The following is a 10000-nucleotide window of genomic DNA, read 5'->3' on the forward strand; positions in this document are numbered from 1 at the left end:
CGACAAGATTTCGGGTAAAAAGAATATACATAAGCCTGTTTGATTATAGCAATTATTGCCCAAGAGAAGTGCACAGTCTGATAACAGGGTGTATAATGTTACGAAAGGAAACTTCACTGTGCTTGATTTTCTAAGAGCCTTCACATGGTGCACTTTTTAAAGTCATTTCTGGATATTTTTCTTTCACTCATATTCAAGTGAACTTACACTTGATTTGAATTTCTCACAAAACAGAAAACACTGCATGTTCAGGACATATTAAGTATATTTTATACATCCTGAAAGTGCAGGGTTTCTTTTCACTCTCCAAATGAATTAGTTTTTTTTACAAAATTCCAATTATTGCATGTCTAAGGCATTCATGATGGTAGCAGTGGGCTAGTGAAAGTAAGTACGTGTGCGTCGTGTTTGGTAGTGCGAGATTAGCCTTGATGGGCGTCTGCTGTCACTGTGCCAGTATTGTGTCTGCAGCCAGTGGATCCAGGCCCCCACATCTCACATCCTGTCCCAGGCTCATCCCTCTGTCTGTGGGAAGACAAGTCGCAGTGCCAGCCTGGCTCACGGCCAGTGTATGGAAGCTCTGGTTAAATCCCTCTGCCAAGTCTGGATTACACCAAGATGTTATAACATGGGAGAGCACATTAAAAAAACACTATCACATACTTTAGTTTTTTTCCTAACTGGATTGACATTCATTTTGATTGCGATAAATCATTGAGCACTTTTCACTTTTGGGGTTTTTTACAGTGCTGTAGTGAAACATGTCAAAAGCTTGGGCATTTTTGCAGCGTTGTTTTGGGAGGAGTTTGGTAAAGAGGAATGCCCTTTTAAATTCCAGCCTCTTTTGTTGCTTCATTGTTGCAGCTTATTGTGTCATAAGTAATTCTAGCTGACTTCAAAGGGGGTTGGGGCGCAACTGTTGGGTTGTGGGAAGCATTGTGAATGTCGAACAATGCAAACGACCGCTCTCAGGTGGGAACTTTACAGCCTGTCTCTTGTGTACGGGTTTTTTTTCTTTTTTTGTTGCTTTAGATTGATATGTGACCTAAATCTGGCAAATTAAAACTTATAAAGCTGGAAGCCGATGCCAAAACTTACCTCCCCAATGTTTTTGCATTTCGTGTGTGTGTCTGTGTGTGTGTGTGTGTGTGTGTGTGTGTGTGTGTGTGTGTGTGTGTGTATGTGTGCATAATGCGTTTGTGTCTGTCTGTATGCATGGAGGTGTTTGTGTGTGTGTATTTTATGAGCAAAAATCACTTTTAATGGGTTTTGTAGAGGTGAGTGGGAGCTACCAAAATGGCAAAGGGAGCAACACAGACAAAGATCATATTTCTGCTTTCTATGTTTGTTTTCCTAATAAACCAAAGCAATATTTCAGAATTATGCATAATCAGGGCTTTTCAATATCGCTAAGTTGATTTGTGTGAGGTGTGTGTAGGAGACAAGAGGCCTGTACCAAGGTTGCATGTATGCATTCAGGCCCCTATAGTGAAGGAGTCCAATGATGAATTTTGATGATCTAAGTCTGAGTATTCTGACTTGTGCTGCATGTTTCCAAGGACCTGTCACTCATCCATGTTGTTGCCTATATCAGCACACTTGATGTGGAAAGAAGTGAAATACATGTCGTCAGAAGTGCCACTAAGTTTCTACCGATCTGTGGCTTGGTGCATTTATGACAAAGTGAGTGAGAGAGACAGAAACAGAGCTAGACAGACAGACGCTGGGAGAGAGAGCGAGAGAGAGAGAGAGAGAGAGAGAAAGAGAGAGAGAGATGTGCGAGCATGGAGAATAAAGGCATTGTTTAGCAGAGTAGTCGGTCATCAGCAGGAGTTGGACATGCAGGGATTGTTTGGCGGTGCTGGAGATCTGGGGTCCATGCTATCACTGTCTACCCCACTGTAGTGATCTCCACGGGGGGAAGGAATGCCCTCTGGCCCCCTTACACTCCCGACACGTCCTTCCAAAAAACCCTGGCACCTCCTCACACACATTCCTCACATATTCTCACTATTGGCCTGTCCGTCATCCTCTCGCTCGGCCTCCGTTTTCAATCTCTCTTAAAGGTGGAGTCAGCGATTCTGGAGAATGCTTGCTGTCAAAATCACTTTCTGTCAAATTCAGAGAATATCTCCTGACGATCCGCTACCTGTACGTACATGTATGTGTGGCTGAAAGCAAAATCAGGTGTTTATACATGGCCGAGGTGCAGACTTCACCTTTAAGCTGATATCTTACTTCACGTCGCAGAAAAAGGTCAGCGGGATCCTCTGCCATACAGTGAGGGTAGTGGAAACGTGTTGATGGACACAAAAACAAAAAGGTGTGAATGAGTTCTGTGTTTTCGACAAACATCACCTATGTACAAGTAAACAGGAATCCCACTGTCTGGCTTGCACAGTGCGATCATGCAGATTTGCCTCTTTGCATGTCTCAAATGTCAAATTTACAGAACGCTGCAAGGGGAACGTTTTTCTCACTCGTCAGGCGCGAGAAGCATCTCAAAAAACAGAGATAGAAACAGACACAGATAGAAGTTCCACCTGCACACTTGCAGCTGTCAAAACTTCCTGCTGATGCTCTGAAGTAAATAAGTACATGTGCGTATACGCTCACACTTCAGCACACCGCACACAGCATGTTTGTTGCCTCAGCCCTGTTTTCAAATTAAGCACGCCCACAAACACAGACAGACACACACAAACAGACACACACAGACACACACACAGACACACACACACACACACACACACACACACACACACACACACACACACACACACACACACACACACACACACACACCTTCAGCTTCGGCTCTGAACTTTTGCACTCAGGCAGATTTAGCACATAAGCTTTGGAGAGGGTGACAGCTATTAAAGCTCCTTCTCGGAGGTCTCCATTTCAGTACAGTGTTAATGTCCCTTCACGTTATAGCTTGTTTTTCTTATCCCGTGGCTTACATCTGTGTATGAAATGTAACCAAAACCATCAAATATGGCACCCACCTGCTTTCATGGCTAGAGGTTTTTGTTGTTGCTTTTCTTTCGTGTATATGTGTGTGTGTGTGTGTGTGTGTGTGTGTGTGTGTGTGTGTGTGTGTGTGTGTGTGCTTGTGCGTCTTTTTAAGGCAGGAAAGTTTCAGTTCAAAAACACGTTCTTCGGTCTTGATGAACTCATCAGTCAATAACAGTCAATGACAGCAGTTCCCTGCGTTAACGCTATTCACGCGGGAAATCGTCAGCTTTCTAATTAAGTGGATCAGAATTAATCAAGCAGCCGTTCACTGTGGCAGTGTGTCAGAGGAAGAAGTAGTTATCACCCGCAGAACACTCCAACACACACACACACACACACACACACACACACACACACACACACGCACACACACACACACACACACACACAAACACATAATTAAATCACATATAGATATTTAACCTTGCAACTGCATCTATTTTATACATCTCATTATAAAATTCATTAAAACTTGGTTGATTAGTCAAAAGCGCAGTTGGGCATTTTGTTTTCTCACAAGTACAATGCCCATCATAGTTCTGCTTGACTCAATACTCTTGAAATGTGTACATTAAAAGTCTGGATTGGCCTTTTGTTGTATTATTTAACCTTCTTGTGACTTCTTTACACTGATAGAAATCTACTTATCTTGGCATTTAAACTCCGGTCTTGTTGATTTTTTAGGATTTCAATAACCTTTTGGAGTCCGTGCTTCCTTGGTATTTAAATGTGTTTGGGTTTCCTTTCGTGCTTCGTGAGAGACGGTTGTACAATGTGTGTGTGTGTGTGTGTGTGTGTACTTGCTCACATGGGCATGGATGCGTCTATCTACAGTATTTAACCATGGGCTTGTGAGAAGAAAAAAAGACGCAAAAAGACGGACCAGAGTGTCTTATGCGTGTGCTTTAATGTTGTTGTTGCTCGGATGTCCTCTTCATATTGAGCCACAGAGTCAGCAGCCTGGCCCTCCCCCAGCTGACCTTTTATTGTAAAGTGCTTGTTTTAAGATGCCATGTTGCATCAGAGCAAAAGGGGGCAACTCTCAGTGTTTTGGGGAATGAGGAAGACAATTCAGAGGTGGGGAGAATCCGTCTTAAGTGACCTCTGGAACCTATGACCTTTTAGCGTAGCTTTTATTACTGACATCCACATTCACTCGGTTTGTTTTGGACTTAACCCTCATTGAACCCCAGACTCCATGTTATTCCCCTTTCGCCCTCCCCTTTCACTCCTTCTTGCTTTCCTATTCAGTATTAATCTAAACTGAGATCTCTATAGATACATTGTTTTCAAAAGATGTGCGGCCAATATGACAGCGTGAAATAGTTCTGTGTCTTCTTTGATGCTCCAAATAAAATAAACTAAAATGTGTTTAAATTTGTTGATAATATTTTTTCTATTAAGCTGTCAAATAGTTCACTAGGAAACCAAGAAGGGGCAATAAGTAAGGAACATACATTAGGTTTTGACACTGCTATGAATAAATGCAGCCACTGATCTAAAGAGTTGGACCTAGGGTAGATAAGGCCCCTAAACCCAAGCTACATGTCAGTACCCCTGCGATTAGATTAGCAAACACGTTTTTTCATTAAATAATTAGAAAAAAACTCAGTGTTTGCACAAGTCAATGCGTGCAGCTTCCAACCCTGGGTTTAGCCATTCCACGTGATGTAAAAGAATAGCATTACTATTCCATGCGTGTGTGTCAGTATGCCTTCAACCTAAGGTTCCCCATTTGAGAGAGTATGTAGAAATGTAATTTAATCCCTCTAGTCGTATTCAGATATCACAGATGTGAACCGAGGCTGTAGGATTTAGTACAGCAGGGATATGCTAAAGATATCTCAATCGGCCGTAATTCAGCATTAATAGTGTAATTTCTTTTTCATTCTATTCTGAATCCAATCTTCATTATGCATACACATGCCCCTTAGTGCTTACTGTATGTAGAGCTATAAGACAGTGTTAATCATGCATATTTATCATAATGCTCCCTTTACGCCTTGAAACATCAAGAATACGTAATAATGTTTTTTGTTTTAATCAAATTAAATTTTTTAGTCCATATTTGGTAGCTACAATGATTCAGAGCAGGTACAGTGATACCAAGTCTGTGCAAAAAAAAAACATACCAACTGAGTGTGCTTTGCTCTCTCTTTTAGTGGCTCTTAGGGTTCTTTCCTCTGCTCCCTTGAGCTCCAGTAGTTAATAGATTGAGCAGAAAACAGCAATGAAACCCTCCATTTCCCCTTTGACCAGTCCTGTTCTCTCTACTGTCCCACAGTGCTCTTTGACTATGAACTGTCTGCTTAGCCTGTGGCTGTCTGGCACACTGACCCCTTTAAGAGGCAACGTTGTCTGTGTGTGTGTGTGTGTGTGTGTGTGTGTGTGTGTGTGTGTGTGTGCGTGCGTGCGTGCGTGCATGCCAGTTTGTGTGTGTGTATGTGTGTGCGTGTGTGTGTGTGTGTGAGAAACTGTGTTTGTTTCTGGATGAGTGTGTGTGTATGTGTGTGTCACCCCTCCTCTCCCCTTACATCAACTCATGTCCTGGCTGCTATAAATAATTCATTGGCCATTTGAGGCCCCGAGAGCAGAAGAGCACTTGTGCAAGCCTCTTTAGTGATGGCCTTTAGTCACTTCTTACAAACAGCCACTTAAACAGTCCTCGGAAAGAATACCCTCCTCTCTCAAACACACACACACCAAAGCAGCCACTTGAACTACTACAGCAAATCAATTGGGGACGCCAAACTTAAACTTATCCTTTCATACCAACACTGAGATTTGTTTTTCCCCACCTGACAAAACCGTGAACAAATAGATTGTTTAGTTTTTCCGTGCAGTATTTTATCACATACAGTATCTTGTGCCTGGGTATCTGTATATATAAGCTCCAGCCAGGGTCAGTGTTGATATGGAGGGTAGGAAGGAGGAGGGTGATAAAGAGATGGGGGGCAAAAACACCTGGGTTTTTTAGTTCCAATCTGCTGTCTGCCTCTGGTTCTTGTTTTTGATGTGGTGTGCGGGTGAAAGAATGGGGCACTGGGGAGAGAGAACCAATCGTGAGAGGTGAGGGAGACGCGCTACGAGAGAGAGACAGCGAGTGGTGAGGTCAGAGTAGCATCTCCACTCCCTTTGGAGAGGAAGAGAAGTGTCCACTAGCACCTGCTTCATTACCGCCCTGCCTCCCCCCTCCTCCGTCTGACGTAAGCCCCCCGCTCATCCCCCTAAGAATATACATTAGCCGCAGGGCCATACCTATGGGCCATGCAAACACATTTGTACAAGTTTTTGTCAATTAACTAATTCAGAAAGTGCGCTCCATTATTCCGCCGGCCTTAATTGAGATAACAATGCAAATTCCCTTCATTAACGGTGACATGGACAATTTCTCCCGGGCTCCGCGGGGACACCATTATATTCCGGAGGCCCACGGAGCAGGTTGCGAGGTGTCATCAGATATTCAAATGGCATGCTTGTTTAATTGCAGTAAATGTAGCATGTCCGGACAGGTTGGGTGGAGGACATTTGGAGTGCGTGCCTGCATGGCCATTTTTTTTTTGTGTGACGGTATGTGTACTGTATGGGTGTCGGTGTGTGTATGTGAGAGAGAGAGAGAGAGAGAAAGAGAGAGAGAGAGAGAGAGTTTGGGTAATAGAGGCATTTGGATGGTAGATTTGGATGGTAGTTAAGGTAGGAGTCAGTTCAAGGTGTGAGTGAGTGTGTATGAGTGTGTGTGCGGGGCCAATGCACCCCCCTCTAGGCAGCTGTTTGCAGGCCCCTGTGCGATCCCGTGGGGCTCCTGAGGGAGTGTGTTGTTGGACTCTTGTCTTTTATGGCAGCAGCAGTAAACATGACAGGCTGTTTGGAGACCATCTGTTTCCAATGGCTGCCGCATGGTAACAGGGAGCTCAACCCTGAGATCTGCTTGGTGTCTGTCTCAGAGGTAACAGTCCTGTCTCCTGGCTTCTTACGAGCCGATTATGACGGGGAGAGAGAGAGAGATGAGAGGTGGGTGAGAGACAGAGAGAGAGAGAGAGATGAGAGGTGGATGAGAGAGAGAGTGAAATAGAGAGAGAGAGAGAGAGAGAGAGAGAGAGAGAGAGACAGAGAGGGAAAGAGGGATTCCAATGAGAGGAACTTGGCATCTGCATGTGCTACCTAGCATCAAACAGCACCCTGAGGACCTACAGGTACACCCTCATCACCATGTGCAGCAAATATGCACACTAACCTACACACACACACACACACACACACACACACACACACACACACACACACACACACACACACACACACACACACACACACACACACACACACACACACACCCACACACACATACACCTACACACAGAGCAAAAAATAGACTCAAACCCTCTTCAACACACACAAACACCTCAGGCCATTAAGCTAAAGCAGTATTAAGAGAGGCGGTCCCAGAGCGTGACAGATTGAGTCAAGTTCTTCTAACACTCGCTGCCGACACGGCGCTATGTCAAAAGCCTATTTCCCTCAACACCTCCTGTTGCCAAAACGGAATGAGGAAGAGACTGTCGCACTCCTTTTAACACATGAGTCATTAATACGTCTCTGATGCACTCATTTGTTCACCTCACTCATTAATTTGAGTCCTCTCCCTCACCTTAAAAAGCATTCAAAAAAACCAAAAACTGTGTCGATAGCTTTGAGGTGTGACTCGGACTGATTTGCATGTCCTTTACCTTTGAGAACATCTTGTCATCATCACGGCATCCCAGACGCTATTGTCGTTTGTTGGGATCAGAGTTTATCAAAACACCAGTGCAGAAAGTGTTCCTATAATGGTAGGGATGGGGAACGAAAATTCTACTGTACCTGGACCAGGTTCCGTTTTCATTTTAAAGCCCGAAAAAATCAATAACGTTCAAATTCATCAATACTGCTGCCAAGTCCCGTAGGAAAAATTAATTTTTGGCGAGGATCTTCAATGATACAGCTGTTTTGGTTAGACATGCGTTTTTCCAGCATTATGAAATAGATAGTAGAGATGGAATTACGACATGTTTATTGACGTCCTATCAAGACCTCTAATCATCGTATAATACAAAATTAAATCTACTGATGCCAAAAATGTTCAAAGTGATATTTAAATAAAAATAAATATATTCCCCTATTATCACTAAAAACATGAGGGAAAGTGAAAGTAGACATTAACTACACTCAGTTGCTCACTCAACACAACAGTCCCTGATTAAGCGTGTGCCAGTTTTGTTAAAAACGTATTGTCGTCTCATCTTTCCACTAAATAATAGAAAAGTATCTATAAGTGGTCTTGATTAACACGGGGATCGTCAAGAAATCCCCATCCCCAATGGTAGTGTTTTTCTAATACAATGAATGCAGAGGGGTATCTGCTGAGACATGGCCTATCTTCGCCTAATTATTATTTGAATGCTGTTTACTTTCCCATCATTACCCCTCTGGAACACCCCCACCCTGAAAAGCCTTGAACCTCTCTCTCTCTCTCTCTCTCTCTCTCGCTCTCTTTCTGCCTTGTCATTTTACCCACCCATTAAAGAGCTGCAGACTGCCACTCATTATTACCCAGTGCATTTACATTGAATAGGTCATTGGGACCCAACTAAGTGGAACTAATGTGGGACAGAATGGTGGAGAGTTTGGGTTCAGTGATACACAAACCCTCTGCTCTGTAATAAGGAATCGGTGATTGCTGTTAAGTAGGGAGAGTGTCTCTCACTAATCCGAGTCATGTCTGAAACGTCTGTTTGTGCTTGGGCTTTTCTCCGTCTTAATTGGCACGGAACACGTCTATTCAAATGATCAAAACAGGCTAATGGAACGCTCATTCACCTTTCTCTGTGCAGAGTGGTTTACTTTTAGAGGCTCTATTGTTTGTTTTTTTTGGTTGCAGTTGAATTTTTCGCCCTGTATACAGTATCGGTCTGGTGATTATGCAGGGACAAGGATGCAGAAGGCTAGGCCATATGGTAGATGTCTCATCGCCATCGCGACGAAGGGAGCGAAGACTCGCGAACGGGCCGCAGGGTCACTCTTTGACACCAACCACCGTACACCATGAAGAGACAGCAATTATATGCACACAGCCAGTTAAAGGTGTAGTCAGTGATTCTGGAATCAGTGAACATCTGACTGATCCGCTACCTGTCTGTACTGTGTGTGCACTGAAGACAATTCTGGTGTTTATACTAGTGCTGTCAGTTTAACGCGTTATTAACGGCGTTAACGCAAACCCATTTTAAAGACGTTAATTTTTTTATCGCGCGATTAACGCTCTTCATGGCGTTGCGGTTTTTTCACATGCTGTTGCATCAACTAGTAATGTTAGAACAACTGAAACACCACAAACTATACATATGGCTCGCAGTTACGTTGTGACTGTTAATTCAAACGGAACATGTCCTACAGTGTAATTTCACATTAAAATCATTCAACTGGCAAAACGACTAAACGTCAAGTCAATTCTGACTTTTATTTTGAAGCAGAAACTGGAACCTAGCACTTCCTACCACTTCCGATCTACATTGTGGGCTATTTGCAATGAATTGCAAATTATGATATTTTAGAAGAAATAGGCCTAGACTGAATTTCAAGGGTGTAGAGAATGGCTGTGATAAGAGCATTACAATGAGAAAAATAATGTGACAAAAAGAAATCAAGGGACATTTAGTCTAGAATAGATAAAAATGCGATTAATCGCGATTAATCGTGAGTTAACTATGACATTAATGCGATTAATCGCGATTAAATATTTTAATCATTTGACAGCACTAGTGTATACACAACCTAGACTCTGTAAACTTGTGCGTCCAGCAAGGTTATGTAAACAAAGGGGGCCCACCGTAGCTAGCAAAGTAGAGTACAGACATGTAGCAGATTTTGAGGAGATATTCACTGATTTTGACTCATAGTGATTTTGACAACAAGCATTATCCAGTATCGCTGACTCCACCTTTAA

This window comes from Ammodytes marinus (assembly GCF_949987685.1).
Source record: "Ammodytes marinus genome assembly, chromosome: 12".
Lineage (NCBI taxonomy): Eukaryota > Metazoa > Chordata > Actinopteri > Uranoscopiformes > Ammodytidae > Ammodytes > Ammodytes marinus.